The sequence below is a fragment of the Hippocampus comes genome, unplaced genomic scaffold (genome assembly GCF_001891065.2).
Source record: "Hippocampus comes isolate QL1 unplaced genomic scaffold, H_comes_QL1_v1.1 scaffold7, whole genome shotgun sequence".
In the NCBI taxonomy this organism is placed as follows: domain Eukaryota; kingdom Metazoa; phylum Chordata; class Actinopteri; order Syngnathiformes; family Syngnathidae; genus Hippocampus; species Hippocampus comes.
In genome coordinates, this window is record NW_017842060.1 from 4,699,822 (window position 1) to 4,718,724 (window position 18,903).

Sequence of the window (18,903 nt, forward strand, 5' to 3'; positions counted from 1 at the left end):
ACGCTCTGCATCAAAAGTGTGGCAGCTGGCTCCCAGATGCAAACAGTGCTGTACATGGGGGGTACACATGCGGGGTTGCACCCCAAAGTAGTGTCCATCTCCCCCACTCTGGGAAACTTGATGTTACCCAACTTCCAAAATGGAATCGTTTTATCTAAAAAGTATACAGTACTCCCACATTGGCAAAATTATACAGGGCATACATATTCTGTCACTATTAAAAATATTTTTGGAATAAAACATCCTGAAAAATAATCCCCCCTGATTTATTTATTTTTTTTGTAATATTCTTTTTTCTAAAATAATGTTTTCTAATATACTGGAGTGCGGTTTTATTATTGCACTCTGACTCAACTCATAGTATATCCCGACTTGTACTTCAGATCGTGTTTCCGTCATGTATCCGGTAATATAAAACGTGATTTCATTGTGGGCCTAATCTCTCCTTCCTACTGATTGCTCCTCCGTTCAAAGAGCCTCTTGAGAATATCGTCGGAGAACGTCAACTGATCGTAGGATTTACGACCAGTCATTGCTGCCTGATGAGAAGCACATGTGATGACCTTCCAGGCCACCATACAAAGAAAAAGAGGAGAGCCACCAACATAAAACACCACATGGAAGAATGTAATCATAACATTGTTTCAGTCATTTGCCCGTCTTGTACGACATCTGCCTTGGTGGCCCCGGCCTGACACTTTATCTTTGTTTATCCTTTTCATTTGTCAGCCCGCTCATAACTTTTTCCATCTGCTGAGACTGCAGTCAAAATTCTTGTTTCGTTTTTTTTGAGAAAAAAAAATGTCAATATAGAATGGCAACAAGTATTGCGTCAAGGGAATTTTTGTTGTTGTTTCTCCAGAAATAAACAAATTTAAAAGTCCATGTTCTAATATGTGCAACATGATCTTGCCCAAAATCACCAAGATTCTTGCTCGGACATTAAATCATGGTCGACGTTTATTCGTGGTCGCAACAGACACTGACTGGTTGTCTGATCTCTCCCCGGAGCCTCCAAATACAGTAAAACTGCACAATTTAAAATGATGGATGGATCATCTCGGCAAAAGAGAAGTCACTCACTAACACAGATTTCGAGTGGTGAAGAACATTTGAGAAAAACGAAGAGAGTTTAGCTTGTGAAAAATGGGTACACAAAAGTGTAGGGTTTCTAATTTTGTTCGGTATATATCGCTTCACATGCTTGGACTTTCAACAGTGATCCCAGGAATTAAGATTGATGACGAGTAGACCATGAAAAGGATTTTACAAATCATCTGCCATTTCACATTCACGACTGTGCTTCTATCTCCTATATGATACTCAAAACGAATCGCATCTTTGCTTGGGAACAATAATCCTCATTCACTCTCGTTCTAAACACAGGGATACCACAGGGATGCGTCCTCAGCCCCCTCCTCAAACATGATCAATGTCTCATTCGCACCTGCAGCACCATCACCACCCTTGTCGGACTGATCAGGGACAACGATGAGACAGCCTACATGGAGGCGGTCCAACTCGCAGGCTAATGGTGTGAATTTACCTCCCAAGCCAAGACAAAGACGATCACAGACGAGGGCTGAGCCAGGCAGCCCAAACTTGATCCATCAACATTTCCCATCAGGTGGGGAAAGCACGTCAAAGACGATCTTGCTTAGGAAACGACGGCAAGCCCAGCTCCCCCCAACACCTACTGAGGAACACCTTAAGATACACTGACGGAGAGCCTCCTAACGGAGATATTTACACTGGCGGACTCCTGTGGAAAGCCAGTGGAATTATTAAGGACCACTCCCACCTTGCAAGGTCACTCACTATTCCTTCTGGAAGACGGAACAGGATATTAACCCTTTGATGCACCCTGTAACCTAATATGATAAGCTGTCCACTTTAGTGACCACTGCCCTTCATTAAAGTCTTGAACCAGAAGACTCAAAAACTTACCATTAAGCTGTGAAATGTGAAAGCTGATGACTAACTCCCCCACCCCCCTTTTACACATAATTGCAATTTCCCAAACAGATGAATTAAAAATGAATAGGATTTTTGATCAGACATTGATCCCGAGCCTTGTTTTGGATACGAAACCAAAAATCAAGAGCGCAACGTAATGGAAAATTTCCAGAATAGGCTGCTGCATATAATCAGAAAATAATTCCTCAGTGGGGCTCGCTCGCCAGAGTTATTCCAAATATACGGTGTGTTTGTCATCATGACACGGCTCCATATTTAGCCGTGTGTGACAGCAACGGAGTTCGTCAACAATAGCTTGAGTTTGGCACTCCGCCTGTCGCCACGATGCAACTTCTCCTTTTCCTTGTGAGGAAATCCACTCCAAAGACAACTCATGGGCGTTTCCACACCATTTAGGATGGTAATATTTGCCATCCTGCCAGAACTGTCACGAGTGGATTATCATGGCGTCCTTATGAATGGTGTTCACTCGGAAGGGCTCGTGTCAGAGATGTGAACATAAAGAGATCATACGCGCTGCGTCAAAGGTAAAACATCTGTCTTGTAACCGGACAAATCCGAAAGGAGAAAGAGAAACTTCAGGAATACAACACTTGTCAAGGACATAGATTTCATTTTGGGATGGAGTGATATTTGACCCGAGCTTTCCGCAATACAATCTGTCATGGAACCGATTATTTTTTGTTTGTCTTGAGCTAGGGTCGCGACAGTGGCAGCGACTTTAACAACAAGCAGCATTTTGCCAGGTTTCAAAGAAATCCTTCAGGAAACTAGGCCATGCAAACTAACTCTCAGTTGAAGTTTACTGTAAAACAAACTAAAACAAAGACTTTGACCTTTTGTCTTCAACCAAGCCACGTTAACTTGGTCTTCCAAAAGTCTGCTAGCTGAATGCTAACAATGTAGATGCGCTGACAAAATTCGTATCAATGTTGTGGTGATTCTAAACTTTTACTTGTATTTAAACAAAATCAGTGTGAAAACAAGTGGACAAAGCATACAAAAATACTTACAGGCATATATTCTTTATCCTCGGTCAAAATATACTGCATATCCATGCAGTTTAGTCATGACAGATTTCTTCTGTGTTTCATCACCGAATCTGCGTATAGTATGTCTATAGGTGTCATTGTGGCACACACCAGGAGCAGCACAATGCCCATCGAATTCTTACCATGCACAAACTGTTTTATTTATTACGACTGAATGTTTAATACAGTACAATACTCGACAGTGCTTGTTCTTATCATCTTTTGCGTAGCCGTTTTTTTGGGTGGTGCCTGGAACAGATGAGGGGCTATCCTTTTTTTCCTTTTAATGGGAGGATTTGAGTGATATGACTGACAAAAACGATCAGGGAACGATTTAACTTCATAAGTCGAGGCGCCGACGTATTGTGACTATTATTTCAGCGCAGCTCTAATCGTCATTCCTAGCGATTGCTCCTCCATATGAGCCTCTTGAGAATAATGGTGGTACTAAAGTTGGGTGGATAGTTGGATTTATGACCACTAAACATAAAAAAATGAGGGTCTGTCTGACGGCGGACCTCAGCAGCAGCACCTGCAGGAGTCCACGGCTGAGACGAGAGGTAACAGTAGCTGTCAGTGTGACAGATGGGCGCAAGCTGAGCCCAGATTTGGTTTTTATTACAACCATTGACTGCGTGTGCTCTCTTCCCATGAACTGAAGCGGGTCTTCAAGATCTGAACCCTCGGGGGGGCCGGGGCAAATCCAGTTGCGGGGCCCTAAAAAGTGTAAATTTGAGAAAAATCCCCTTTTATCGGTTTCTAACCTTATGGAAGTCCATTAAGTCCTTGTTGAGGACTATTAAATAACACGTGAATCATGGCAATGCTTTCACTGTAATTGACAAGAACATGAATCAACATTTATTACAGTTTACCATTGGACTGCTTTAATGCATCGAAAAGCGCCACGCGTGTCACTCCCCCGCTGCTTCTCAGCAAGTCTGCACATGCGCAGTAATATGGACGAGTCCATTCCATGAGGAGGTTTGAGAGCATTCTGACTGATCTTTCAAGACCCACTGATTATTGTGTTCCGTTATAATAAGCACTGAAGCTACAAACAGAAAGAATAGACTGTTTTTGTTTCAACGCAAAAAAAAAGTTTCTAGCTTTGTCGGTGCTTTAATAATCAGCAGTAGAACATAGGTTGATTTCACCAAAAGCATCGGTTTCTGACTAGGAAGCAGAGAAAACAAGATTTTTGTGAAAAAAAAAAAACAAACTAGTGAAGCAGATGTCTAAAATGTGTTGATTGGTGACTATAAAAGAACAAAAACAAGACTGAGAAAGGGCTTTTGACAGCAAACTCTTAACTGACAAATATACAATAACATAAATGCAGCATGACCAAAAACGAAATACAAAAAATATTTTTCAAAAAAATGTAGAAAAAAAGAATAAGTAAATCCGCAGGTGCTGTAACCGCGAGTATGGCTTCACCGTTTTTGAGATTTGTATATTATTGGAGAATATAAAAACAGCGAGTTGTATTATCTTTCATTTTTAAATGTCATCAAATGTTTTATATTTTGTCCCCTTGCTTTACCAAATGTGAGCTGTACATTGCTACGTCGGGCGCAAACCGTCCATCTCCAAAGCCACCATTTTTCAGCAACAACAAAAAATAAAAACGGTCTGTATCCATTTTTCAACAGATTAGAATGGTCAATAATCTGTCTGCGTAAATAAATAAGTAAATATCCAGGGGTGGGGGTGACTGACCCTTGTCAATCGGCATTGATTTGTGAAAAAAATATGAAATTGACCAAATTTAGACATAGGAGGTTTCGGCCCGACACCAGTGACAGGCTACTATGACCGTCCGTCCTCTGTTCCCCTTCACCCATTGTACTAATCCCAAACACGATTAATTAATTTACAAAATAGATTTCTTGACGGAAATTATTTGATGATGATAGCACAGACGACAGTACAATAAAACTTCCCAAACTTATTTCCTTGTCCTGAATGCGTCTGTTATTTTGACATTTGAAACCCGCTGCCTTTCCAAACATGCACTCGTCTGAACACGAGTTAATCATACAAACATAAACTAATCTGACTGCTCCTTGATGGATGAAGACAGAATTCAGGTACAAAGAGCACAGAGGGTGGGGGTGGGGGAGGGGTACGAATTTGATCCATCAACACCGGAGCTATGAAACATTTCCACATTGTTGTGTTACACTCTGGAAGAAGTGATTGGAACGCGTCGGCTTTACATCACTTTTCCTGAATTCACTCAACTGACCCTTTGGCGTCAAAAATGCACCCAAAAGGCGGCAGGAGCAAGTTGCCAAGTGGACATCTGCGGCAAATACAATCAGAGCCCCCCCCCCCCCACCCCACCCCTGGGTCTAAATGTGAAACACAGGCGAAGAATGAAAAAGTGAAGATTGGAGTTGAAAGCCCATCTGCCTTGACCTCAGGATGGAAGGAGGGGCGGGGACTGGGGGGGGGGGGGGGGTCGAAGTGTGGATTTAAGTCTTTAGAGCAGTGGTTCTTAACCTTTTTAGAGGTACCAAATCCAACCACTTAATATGCACATTCACATATATATTATTTTCTAAATAAAAATACGCATTTATGAAAGACAGAACAGAAAAAAGTAAATAAAATTTCAAGAGATAAGTATACTTTTTTTTTTTTTTTTTTTATTGTACGACGTACTATCACGACAGTCACACGTTGACTACGAAGCGAACTAAATTTCCCACAGCACTGATTGGACAAGCAATGTCATGTGATCATCTGCAGCCAGTGATGGCCAAGCGGGCGTGTCTTAACTAATTAACATGTTGAGTCGTGTGTGTCTTACCCCTCCATGGCAGAGGCTCCGTCGAACCCTGAAGACCGACTCACCGAACCCCTGGGGTTCGATGGAACCCAGGTTAAGAATCACTGCTGTAGAGGGAGGCTTAAATGTTATTTTTGTCTTTTTCAGTTGCCATGGATACAATTTCTTCCACTTTTTTTAGTTTTCATATCATGCAATGATACGAAAGCAGTCTGCCGTTTTTTTGTTTGTAGCGGCGGTTTTTGGGGGAGAGGATTTTTCAATGTCATCATCTTTGTCTTATGTTGTGACATGTATTTTAAAAAAAAAAACTGAAACTGGAGACTTGAATACAAGAATTGTGTTTCAAGACAACCCTGGGACTCAAGCGCGAAGCCGTTGAGGCGAGCCCGATCTCTATCCTGTATATCAGTGCTCGTTTAGTGGACTTGGCAGGACAAACACAAAAGAATGTCTCAGCGTTGAGTCAGCTGACCTCCCGCAGCCTTCAGGTCTTTTCCGTGCTGGTCTTCCGTGTGCACAGATGTCTGCTCGGCGCGCTTCTGGCAGCCTCACTTGTCCACACCTCGACCGTCATGTGCTTTTATTTTACGGCCGTACATTAATGACTCTGCATGCAGTTACGATGGTCTGTTTTCACGCCATGATGTCACCAAATAACGAAGCAGATAAATGCCTCTCCTCCAACATCCCTTTTTTTCCCCTCTGGAAAAAAAACAGGTGGTAACTACTACTATGAGTGATACCAGGACTGCTCGTCCAATCAGGCGGTTACCGGTTTGCGTTGCATAGGAGTAGCTTCTTTTTCGACCACATCACGGTAACGTCATCTTTCTCCTGGTCTACAACTCGGGACAACAAATCAATTCTGGTTTTGGTCTATTTTGTCCCTTCACGTTATTTTCACGGTAGAACTCCGCCAAAACCGCTTGCTGTTGTCACTCTGAAATCACTCTGCCGCCATCATCTCTCCTATCGGCTGTCGTAGTGTGCTGCGTACTTATTCGAGATTTTCCAATTTGGGTGCGTCGGCCACTGCCAGCCGCCGCAACATGGCACTGCATCCATAAGGAATGGGTTGGTTCAGCAAGTTTTAAAGCTAATAGGAGTCCATCCATCCATTTTCCGATCAGCTTTATCCTCACAAGGGTCGCGGGGGATGCTGGAGCCTATCCCAGTTGTCTACGGGCAGTGGGCGGGGGACACCCTGAACCAGTTGCCAGCCAATCGCAGGGCACACAGAGACGAACAACCATCGCGCTCACACTCACACCTACGGACAATTTAGAGCGTTCCATCAGCCTGCCATGCATGTTTTTGGAATGTGGGAGGAAACCGGAGTACCCGGAGAAAACCCACGCAGGCACGGGGAGAACATGCAAACTCCACACAGGAAGGCCGGAGCCGAGATCGAACCCACGACCTCTGCACTGTGAGGTTAATGCGCTAACCACTGGTCCACTGGGACACCCCTAATAGGGGTCAGCCACCCCCTCAAAAAAAAAACATCAAAGGTTCTGGGTTCAGATTTAACCCTTTCATGCCCAAATAATGATAGCCTGTCACATGATAAGCTTTCCACTGTAGTAACCGCTGTCCCTGAAAGGGTGAAGCTAAAAAGCAAAGGACCTCGAATCCTGACTACCAGGAACGACTGCACAATCCGTCAAACCCGGCAGTTGGCTTTGAAGCTGACAAAACACGGTTGACGCCATTCGCGAGTACCTGCAAACAACCCAGAAGTGATGCGGTTTTCCTTCCGACCTCCCGGCATTGTGACGCTACGCTCCTATTTGTCTTGGATGTCGCCCCTTAGCGGCTTTGATCTCCAATTTGCAGTGATTAGTCAAGGTCTTTGTCCTTCCCGCTGGAAACAATGCGTCGATCTGGAACGGTGACACGCTCACACACCCACATAGTCAGGCCTGCGAATGGGAGGATAAATAAGATGATTGAACGCAGATTCCGATTGGTGCGGCCGGATGTGCAAATGGTCTCCTAACTGCTCGTTTCCTTGATCCTTCGTCCAGTTTCCAAACACAAATAAATAATAAACTAACCTGAGAGACCCGACTTTTGGGGAATGGAGCATAACGGCAATCAGCAGGGAAAACAGGCCATGGGAATAATTTGGGTCCCTGAATAGAGAACTCACATTAAGCACCCCCCGCCCCCTTTCAATTTCATGGCACAAATTCAAGTTCTGGGTTTTTTGCAACAAAATAAAGTCGCTTGGAGGAAAGAGAGGCGTTCGTGAATATCATATTTCAAATTCTTGTGAGAGTATGGCCGCAGACGGCCCGCTACATTATTCGGTATTGGTTGCATTCATTTCAAAAAGTTGATGAATTTTAAAGTGGCCCTTTCATCCTTCCATTTTTCTGCATGCGGCCCTCAAATGGAAAAGTTTGGACACCCTTGCCGTAAGCAAATACTCAAGGGTTTGCCCTTGAGTCATGTACAACTGTCACTTGTTCCGCCTGTACTTCATATCGATTGTTTTGAGGGGCCACAAAAAGAAGTTCTTTTATTCATGACGGATGTTTTAACTCTTTGAGGGACGGCGGTCACTACAAGCTTATCATGTGATCAGGTTACATGGTGCCATCATTTATTCTGCCAAATAGAGTGGCCAGCACCCTAAAAAAATAAAAAATAAATGTTTTAATCTTTTTGTTACAAAAGGGGTCTCTAAATAAAGTTCAGTTGAGCTAATAAACTCTTTTGAACAAATTATTTGGCAGACTTTTTTTTTTTTTTTAGCCACATCCAGGAATGACTTGGCCGGTCTATTGTTTTGTCCTTTTTTTTTTTCTTAATTAATTATAGTTGAAGCCTTCAAATACAAAAGCTTTCCCACCAGTTCTGCAGTACATGCCGCATACTGTCCCTTTATGGTTACACATTTGCACAACACAAAAAACACATAAACAGGCCAGCAGGTTAGGAGCGGAGATTGCTGCTATTTGATGATTTTGAATGGGAGATCAAAAAAAAAAAAAAAAAAAAATCAAAAATAGCGCATCTGTTTCACATTGAGGCATTATTTGGTGAAGACAAGTACACGCGCAATTCCCACACCAGGACAATAGCGCGATCCAGTCCGATATCCTTCATGTCGCTCACTCCGATCTCATGTGAAATTCATGACGGGGATTTGGTGATATCGGGATGATCGCATTTCCCGGAATTCAAGACCAAATTCCACCCACGCGTTGAGAAATAGTCTTCCAGTTTCTGCTCCTTCGGAACAATCGCCGCATTTTATGGAGTTTATAAGGAAATCCAAAACCTGAGCAAAAAAAGGGTAGAGGGTGAAAATAAGAATGACTGTTGACAGATTCGATCTCTGCCAGTACCACTCAAGGCTTATTTGGAGCCAGGACAAGACGAGAGCGTATCGTTTCAGATTCTACATCGGTTGTGCAACACGTTGGGAAAAACATGCTCAAGTGTACCCCGGCAACAGTATCAAATGTAATGTCCCGAGGGAGCGTTTGGACTTTTATGATGTGCTGTGTTGGGATGCCAGCACGTCATAATCTGCCTCGCCGCGCTTCGCTCGATCCAGTCAACGCCGCTGTTCGACATAAATAACCCTGACGTTTTACAGGCAAGATATACTGACGATAGCACACATTCTGACATGGAAAAATCCTGTTCTTGGGCTATGGAATTCTGTTAGAAGGCATGATGGCGCTTTTGTGAGAAGTCAATGCGTTCAACTTGATTTTTGGTAGATTCTGTCGACTGGACAGGCCAAGGATGCAATCAGGGTCATTTTGATATTCTGATTAACTCCGTGAAGGCAAATTATTTTGGACATGTAGATTTCGGACAACTGCTGTGTAGAAAAATGGTAAAACCTTTGCTCAAAAGTGCAACAAAATGAGTGGATATTTGATTTTTGCACCAATATATATATATATATATATATATATATATATATATTTGATGTTATGTTGTAGTTTTTCAATGTAATTTGTTGTTATGTTTTTTTTGTTTGGCAGCAAAAAAAATTCAATTTCATTTTACAAACATTTTCTGGTCTTTTTAGCTTGTTTAAGCCATTTTCTTGCAAGATTTGAACTGATGCACACACACACACACACACACACACACACATAGACACACACACACACACACACACACACACACACACACACACACACACACACACACACACACACACAATTAAGAAACACACACACAATTAAGAATTGCAATGATTCTACCAGGCAGCGTCATCACCTTTGAATGCTTTTCCGTTTTGTTGCTCCAGGTTCATAGTTGACATTTATGAGTCATTAAAAAAATAGCAAGATTTTGCATGCCAAGAATTATTTTCTTGGAGCAAATTTCCAAAAGAAGTATGGTAAAAAATCATAACAGAGTTAAAATGAATTTCATTTTCCTTTTTTTTTTTAAAATTAGTATCTAGGCGGCCCGGTGGGGCCAGTGGTTGCGCTTTGACCTCACAGTGCAGAGGCGGGTTCGATTCCAGCTCCGGGCTTCCTGTGTGAAGTTTGCATGTTCTCCCTGTGCCTGAGTGGGTTTTCTCCGGGTACTCCGGTTTCCTCCCACATTCCAAAAACATGCATGGCAGGCTGATTATGAGTGTGAGGGGGGGTGGTTGTTCGTCTGTGTGGGCCCTGCGATTGGCTGGCAACCGGTTCAGGGTGTCCCCTGCCTACTGCCTGAAGACGGCTGGGATAGGCTCCAGCACCCCGCTCCCCGACCCTTGTGAGGATAAAGAAGATCGGAAAATGGATGGATGTGTGGATGCATTAGTATCTGCACTTGACCTTAACCCTTTGAGGGACAGCGGTTACTACTGTGGACAGCTTATCATGTTATCAGGTGACAGGGTGCATGGAAGGGTTAAGTAAAGAGAGAGCGAATGCTTTTGAAACCTCTGTGGACAACAAAAAGTCTGAAATGAACGCACAGAAGCGCAGGTACAACATGCAAACGCCATATGTAGGAAGGCCCTGAGAACAAGAACCTTTGAGATCGGCCAGGCTCACAACTACTCCCACATCAAATTTTCCTTTTCATTCCTATTTCAAGTGCATTTGTTGTGGCTTTCATTTTACGCAACATAGGATGTCTCCCACTCAAGCTGCCACCTCCAACTTTAGGATGACAAAATAGGCAGCAAGGCTTTTGCAATAAATAGCGAACCACATGTGAAGGCTTGTCGCGAGCAACGACACACAGCAGATGAAGAATAGTTAAAAAAAAAAAGATTCCAACGTTGCCGCTGACAAGTAAAACGCCTCTTATATACCAAGAATAATAGCATTTCTTTTATCTCAAATATAGGAAATATGTGTTTCATCCATCAGAGGACGAATCACGCACAAACGACATGAAAAATTGTTGTGCGGTCGGCGCTCGACAATGTACAAAGGGCTCAATCGCACATTTTTGCAAATGATTTTATGTTGAGTGATGAACTTCTTGTTTTGAATGTTTTACATTTAAGGAGCCCACATTAAATTGAGGAAGTGACACTTTGGGGGGCCAAAATGTTAAATACACGGTTCATACACACATTGATGTGAAAGACACGAAGACTGATGAGGGGGAGGGGAAAAAAATCGTGTTCTGACTGCCTGTGTGAGAACTCCAGATGAGCGACAGAGCAAACCACACATGTAACGTCTGTCGCAGCACCGTGGCTGACTCGTGAGAAGCGGCAGGGTGCAACGGGGCAGCCAAAAAAAAAAAAAAAAAAAAAAAAAATAGGAATAGAGAAGAAGAAATACAAGAGGAGGCTCAGCTAACTGTTAGCTTATCGGCTAACTACTGTACTGCAGACTATTTTCCATCAAAATTGTGGTGTTTGTGGCTTGACTGCATTCGGTGTTAACCACACACACACACACACACACACACACACACACACACACACACACACACACACACACACACACACACACCCGGTTTTGTTTTGTTTTGTTTTCAAATAAATACCGTATTGGCCCGAATATAAGACGCCCCTGATTATAAGACGACCCCCTTCTTTTTCAAGACTCAAGTTTGAAAAAAGACTTTTTGAACACCAAATTAATTTTTATACGGAAAATAATTACAGTACATCTGAAACAAATGATTATAACAATATATTTGAGAGAAAAAGCATGTTATTTTGCCTCATTCAAGTCTAAAGTGCAATCACATTCGTAAATGAATGGCTTCTGGTTTTTGAAATGTAAATTACATCATAACTTCTCCTCAGCTGCCGGTTAACGTGGCCGATCTTCGACCCACTTTTCACCAGATTGTCGCTACGTTTCTCCATTTTCTGTTACCTCTTCTATTATTTTCTTCTCTTTTCCTTCTTACCGCTATTTTTTATTTTTCTTCTTTGTGCTACCGCTATTTTTATTTTTCTTCTTCGTGGCAGGGACCAGGCTAACTCGAATAGCGAAGCTCCATGAATAACTGACGCCACTCGTATTAGCCAAATATACAGTACACAAATTTCAGCCACAAAAGGGGCGGCGTGGGTCAGGCGGCAGGATACTGAATCCCCGGTTGCTATCGATGCCGCGTCATCAGTCGGTAAAATGAGGAGACAGTTTCAAAGCGCTTTCAGTCCCTCGAAGGTTTTGGAAAATCGCTAGCTCGGTGAAACCCCAAGCCCATTGACAAAGCTGTAATAATATTCACATAAAAATGCACGTACCTGACCGGCGCATCGGGTCAGATCAAATGCTGAGCGCAGAATTCACCCTGAAAGAGAAACGGAGAAAGTTATTTTCAGTGCAAACAAATTTGACATCGAGTCATTTCAGGAGGTCACTCGGATAGCCAAGAAAGTGTGAAGCGTTCTTCGGACGTGTAACCTCTCGTGGAAACTTCATGGCTGGAAAAGTTGCCGTGGCAATAAATGCATGATGATCGGGCCATTAAAAAAAAAAAGTAACCCAAATGTTTTTGGAAGAATTGTGTGGATGGGTACCGCCAAAAAGCATTTTCCACTCAAAATATCGAGCTGCACACAAAACAGCATGTATGTGGGGCTTCCGTGGCCTTAGGTGAAAGGATCCCATTTCGCCTCGCGTCAAAGCAACGGAAATGTTTTGTCGCTTTTGTTGTTGGCCCGTCCTCGCCCGAGGACAGGATGGTCTTTACTTTGTGCTGCTGACCACAGACATTTAGGCTGCTTCTTGAGGTTCAATTCCGGGCCTGACAGAGGAACAAAACATGCCCCTCAACAGCTCCCTTGCGGAAGTCGGCGTGATTCCAGGGACACAAAAAAAACAACAAAACAAAACAAAATCCCCCTCTGTGAGCGACAATTAATACCAAAAGACATTTTAGGGAATCTCACAAGTGATGAAAAGTCATTAGGTGACATAAAAAATGACCTGAGTGGTGTGTGTGTGTGTGTGTGTGTGTGTGTGTGTGTGTGTGTGTGTGTGTGTGTGTGTGTGTGTGTGTGTGTATGCGCCAAATGAGCTATTAGCACTTATTTGGACTCGGGGCTTCGTTCTGCAGCTTAAGTCAGCGTACATCAACAGTCTTTTCAAGTAGCAGGCAGACCTCCATGAAGTGCAACATCTGCTCCAAAGGCTTCGCACGGCGTCACGTCTGCGCCGCGGTCTGCTGTCCGATGCTCGCGTTTTGTCGTGTTTTTCTTAAGAGTGGCAGACCACTTTGACTTCCATTACCGTCAAGTAAAACTGAGATTTTTTTGGGAGATAAAAAAAACAAAAACAAAGTATTTTCTGTTGTTTATTTGTGGTGGTGGTGGTGGTGTATAAAAGTACATAAATATTTTTATAATAATTCTAATAATAATAATAACAAGAACACATCTGCAGATACATCATATGGAAGAGGATTAGGGCCAAGGAAGAAAAAAAACAAGGTTGGCAAGATTCTCACTTTTATCTCAGAATTCAGACCTTAAAGTCTGAATTCTGAGAATAAAGTCAGAATTCTGACTTTAAAGTTTATTCTCAGAATTTAAAGTCCGGATTCTAACTTGAATGTGAGAGTTCTGACTTTAAAGTAAAAATTCTGAGAAGAAAGTCAACTTTAAACATTTCTGAATTCTGACTTCTGAGAATAAAGTCCGAGTTTTGGCTCTAAAATCTGATTTCTCAGAATAAACTTTTTTTTTTCTTCATTGGCCCAAAATACTCTTTGCTAAAATATTGTCATTGAACACAAATCCTTTTTTTTATTTTTTTTTTTGTCCAAAACCCGATCAAGTCACATTGGTTGTTTATCTGATTAAAATAATGAAATAAAAAATAAATTGTGATAAATCATTACTGTCTAATGAGGAACATGTGTTCCTCATGTGCTGTTTTTATTCATCAAAAAAAAAAAAAAAAAAGACAATCACTGAATTCTATATTTGGTGCAATTTTATTACTGTGTGATATGACTTTTCATGAAAAATAATCATCATAATGATAGTTTCGATTGTGAATGTTATCGGTAGGATTTTTGCTTTACTGATGTAAAAGCGGGAGCAAAATTTAAGATGTTTTGATGACGTGGTTTTCCTGCTGCTGGTGAAGCGTTAGACCGGGCGTCACCAAACTTTTTGAAGCCGACAGCGACTTCTGGGGAACGGATTCATGCAAAGGCCTATCGGTTTGATATGCGCTTGGGAAATAATAAATGTGTCCAAGTTACAACACCTGACCTATTTCATCGATGTGCGTAGTTTTAAATTGGTCAAAATATCAGCGTCAAATATCGGCCGATTACTTTTATTTATTCTTGAACACACTAAATACAAGGGAAATGACGTTCGACCCCGCCCTCCAACTTTTCTCCATTTTCCTCTCTGCTGTAAAGTTAAACAAATATGAAAGGACAAAGTATTGTACAAAAGAGTCAAATGGTGTGTCTGCAGTTCAAATCGTTATTGTTGTAAGTGTAGCGTGATTGTTTTGAATATATCGCCCGATTCCATCGGGAATTGGAATTTTACTCTGCCCAATATCGGAATCAGCATTAGGCGAAAAGAAAAATCCCCATCGATCGGGCTGTATGCCACAATTAGCAATTAGGTATTCATTTAGGTGAAGACACTGATCAAGTGAATTATTTTTTTCAGGACAATTAGGAATCGGATAAATATCGATATGATCCAGCATGATTTTATTTCTATAAACATCTGTCAGTGCTCACATATTCAAACGATCAGGACTACAACCATCCTGGGAAATCACAATTGTCGCATCAGAGGTGAGCTATTTTTAGAACAGGACCGCGGCCGACTCAGACGGCCCTTGGTGACTCCTGTGTTCGACGGTTTTGTCTTTGTTGCTAAATGTGAGACTTAAACGAGCGGCCATTAGTCCCGTAAATCACACAGTTCAGAAAAAAGAACAACGCCTCCAAAAAAAACAAAAACAACGCCCCCGCCCCCGAAAAAAAACAAACAAGACAATGATACAAGTCCAGATGATAATAGATCACAGGGAGACAGCCTCTGTGATTTGTCTTCAGAAGCCAAGCAGCCGAACATGAGTGAAATTTCGCCAGAGTCGTCGGGTCAAAGACAGGCGATCTGAAGCGGCTGATGGATGGTCCATTAAGACATTGTTTTGGCGCTCCGACGTGTATTTGCCTGTATCTAGGCTGCGAGAGCGATGGGAGTCCACAAACGGCTCCAAATTGTCTGGTCAAAAACAAATGTTCGCCGCTCATCTTATGGATTCCTTTCTTTTTTTATTTTTTTTCCTCAAATTATTATTGATGTTGGCTTGTTTTCCCTCGCAGAACAATAACATACCGCACTCAAACAGCATAATTTGCGCCAGACGTTAATCCTGCAAAAACAAAAAAAAAAATTTATCCGGTGTTTCAATAAGACTTTCACGCGGGCTAAGCTGACTTCTTTTTGCTGCTAGCCTAAACAAAGATGTTCCGTTTGGTTCTTTTTAAGTCCGGAAAGTGGCTCAGACTTCCCTCCAAGAATTAGGCAGAAAGTTATACAATTGAAAGCATGGTATTTAATAACTTTGCTTTGCAATAACGGCATTAATATCTCACAGACGCTACGCCTGTTTGGAATGAGGAGAATAGCATCTTCTATTGCGCTATCATTTGGAACAACGACAACACCTCTCTTGCTGTGTTAGCATTAGCATATTTCTAGAATGCTATTGGCTGAGCAGCCAGGACACTTCTCATGTTATGCCGGTATTAGCGTGAGCGCTAACATTAGAACATTGGCTCAAGATTCATTTATATCAGACAGCAACTTGTACTATTTAAAGCACAATATGTAAAAATTGGAATAACATCCTAAAACTCCTGACGATGCTACGCTGGAGAATAGCATCTCCTAGTGCTCCATCATAATATTGGCAGACCAGCCAAGACACCTCTCCTAGGTTGTGTTAGCGTTAGCATAAGCGCAAACAATATTTTTCACAAATGCTAACGGTGAATGTTTATCATGTATATTTCGCTTCTTCTTTAGCTTCTGACTCTGTCTTCGGTCACTTGGGACTTTCAAATATGCAAAGGGTTTCTGTCATTCCGGGTTGCAGCAAGAATTATCCATCAATCTAATCCTGCAACATGAGGACAGGTTGCACGGCGTGCGGCACACAAGGTCTCCCGTCTCGTGCGGCAGCTGCTGTCCTACTTACACCCGACATCTGTGTCCTCTTGCTCATAAATATTGAGTGGTTGACAGCTACTTGGAAAAGAGAGAATAAAAACAACCTTGGGCAATGAGCCACATGCCGCTTCACCAAAACATTATCTGATCACATCTGGTGAATTTCCACTTGACTACAAATGCCGTCCATCCATCCATTATCGGATCCGCTTTATCCTGATGAGGGCTTGCCGCAGCCTATGACGGGCCGTCTTTGGGGCAGCAGGTACACCCTGAACTGGTTGCCAGCCAATCTCAGGGAGCCCATATGTAGACAAACTATTTGCGCTCACAATCACACCGAAGGACGATTTAGACCAGGGGTGTCAAACGTACGGCCCGCGGGCCGGATTCGGCCCGCAAAGGACTTTAATCCGGCCCGCGAGATGATTATGTAAAGCAGTGGTGTCAAACAAACGGTCCGCGGGCCGTTCAATCAGGCCCCACAGGATAATTTAAAAGTGAAGAAAATGCATAAAAGACACAGAATAAATATTTTTAATAAGGTGCAATTCATTGAGTATCCGCTAGGGGACACTGTTTTGATCAGAGAAGAAGACAACAGCAGCCTCAGTCCATCACTGAGACAGACCCGTGACAGCAGACGCTATCAATAGCACTCTCACATTTACACATTTAATAGCACGCTCCTTAGTTTGTAAGGTGTAGGCAGGGATTACATTTAGATTTTATATGCACGTGTAAATGGTTTAAAACTTCCTTTCTTTATAAATCTCGTTTAATCTTAAAGTGCATTACTATATTTTTCAAAACCAATTACTTGTTAAAGTTTGTACAATCAGTGGGATCAGTTGCAATGCATATATGTGAATGATAAAAGTAAATTGCACATTCGTCAAAGGAAATGTAAGGTGCTTCATGAAATGTTTTGTAAAAGATATGTTCATTTAATTTCAACATTTTCCTAATGTTCTTGTGCTTCTTTATACCAAAACAAAGGAAAGACATGTTGTTTTGGTTATTTATAGCAAAGTATGGTATCATTTTAATGGTCCGGCCCACTTGACATCTACCCAGGCCGTATGTGGCCCACCATGTGAAATGAGTTTGACACCCCTGATTTAGACGTTCAACAATCTACCATTCATGTTTTTGGAATGTGGGAGGAATACCCGGCGAAAACCCACGCAGGGGAGAACATACAAACTCCACACAGGAAGGCCACGCCCGGATTCAAATCAAAGACCTCTGGACTGTGAGGCGGACGTGCTACACAACTACAAATCCAAAAAAAATTAATTTTTCAATATGTGGGAATACTACTGCTGGGAGAAATTGAACACATTCACCCTATCGTAACACTTTTGAGAAATCGTACCAGCGTGCCGGCCATTGATTGGATGCTCCGAAATTGCTGTGAGCTTCTCTGGCAATGAGTCACATCAACCTATTTAGAGCTCTGCTGATGACTTACTCATTGCCAGATTGTTTGATGCACAACTACATAAGACGCTCCAGGACCGCGGAACACTCCTAAACCACAGGAAGGGTCCGTGGATTGACTGACTGAATTGGATTAATTTGATTGGCCTCGTTGTTGTCCCGTGATTTTCCTCAAGTGTTCCGCCACCGGCCATGAGTTCGCCCTTATCGTGAACTTGTCCCTGTGACTCTTTCATGTTTTTCTTCAATGGCAACGAAGTATATGTTTGGCTGTCGCGCTATCAGCAGATTTCGGCATATGACTTGACGCGGCTCTCCAAACCCCTCCCCCAATTTTCAAAGCTATGTTGTCTGGCCTTTGCGATTGTTAAAATCGCACTTCCCAATCTTCAAGGAGACTGGCTCTGGGCTTTGACACATTTAATTTCATCGAGACCCGTTTGTTGGTGGGATAGTTCAAAGTTCAGTTCAACTGGTCCTGTCGTCATGTGGACTGCATTTGGGTCCTACAAAGGCCACAGATTGGAGGGTAGTGAGGCCATCCTCCGGCAAAACAAAACAATTATGCCTGCCGCCAAGGTGTACGTCACCACTGCCATTGCCTGCCTGGCAGAGGTCTGAAACAGCTAATTGGGAAGGGTACGGGCCCAACGTGGGTCACCAAAACCATAAGTGGGTCGTGACATCAAACTGAAAGCCATCAGCTCATTGAGCAGGTGCCTTGGAGGCAAGATGTTGTCAACGTTGAGAGCGCGCCTTCATTAAAACGACCAAGGTCACATAAAAGCGCGCCACCATCAAAAGCCACTCTTTCAAACCGTCGCCGCCAGTGCATACAAATCACTCTGTTTGGCTGGGAAATTGAAAACACGCGGCCCAGGAATGAGTTTTGTCTTTGTGAATCTCTTTCGCTGAGGGGACAAAGAGCAGCTATCACCTCGACACATGTGGACACCAGTGAGAAGACAGGCCGAGGAGGACCACGACGGGTGGCGTCCATTAAAATATATATATATATATATATATATATATATATATATATATATATA

The 18,903-nt window shown here is 42.5% G+C and overlaps 1 long non-coding RNA gene across 1 annotated transcript in view; it reads right to left on the reverse strand.

The window, feature by feature from the left end:
- Window positions 1-18,903, reverse strand: part of LOC109511084 (uncharacterized) — a 39,909-nt gene that overhangs the window by 7,954 nt on the left and 13,052 nt on the right. The window contains exon 3 of the long non-coding RNA XR_002167236.1: window positions 12,500-12,546. This is a non-coding gene — a long non-coding RNA (uncharacterized LOC109511084). The remainder of the gene's footprint in view (window positions 1-12,499; window positions 12,547-18,903) is intronic.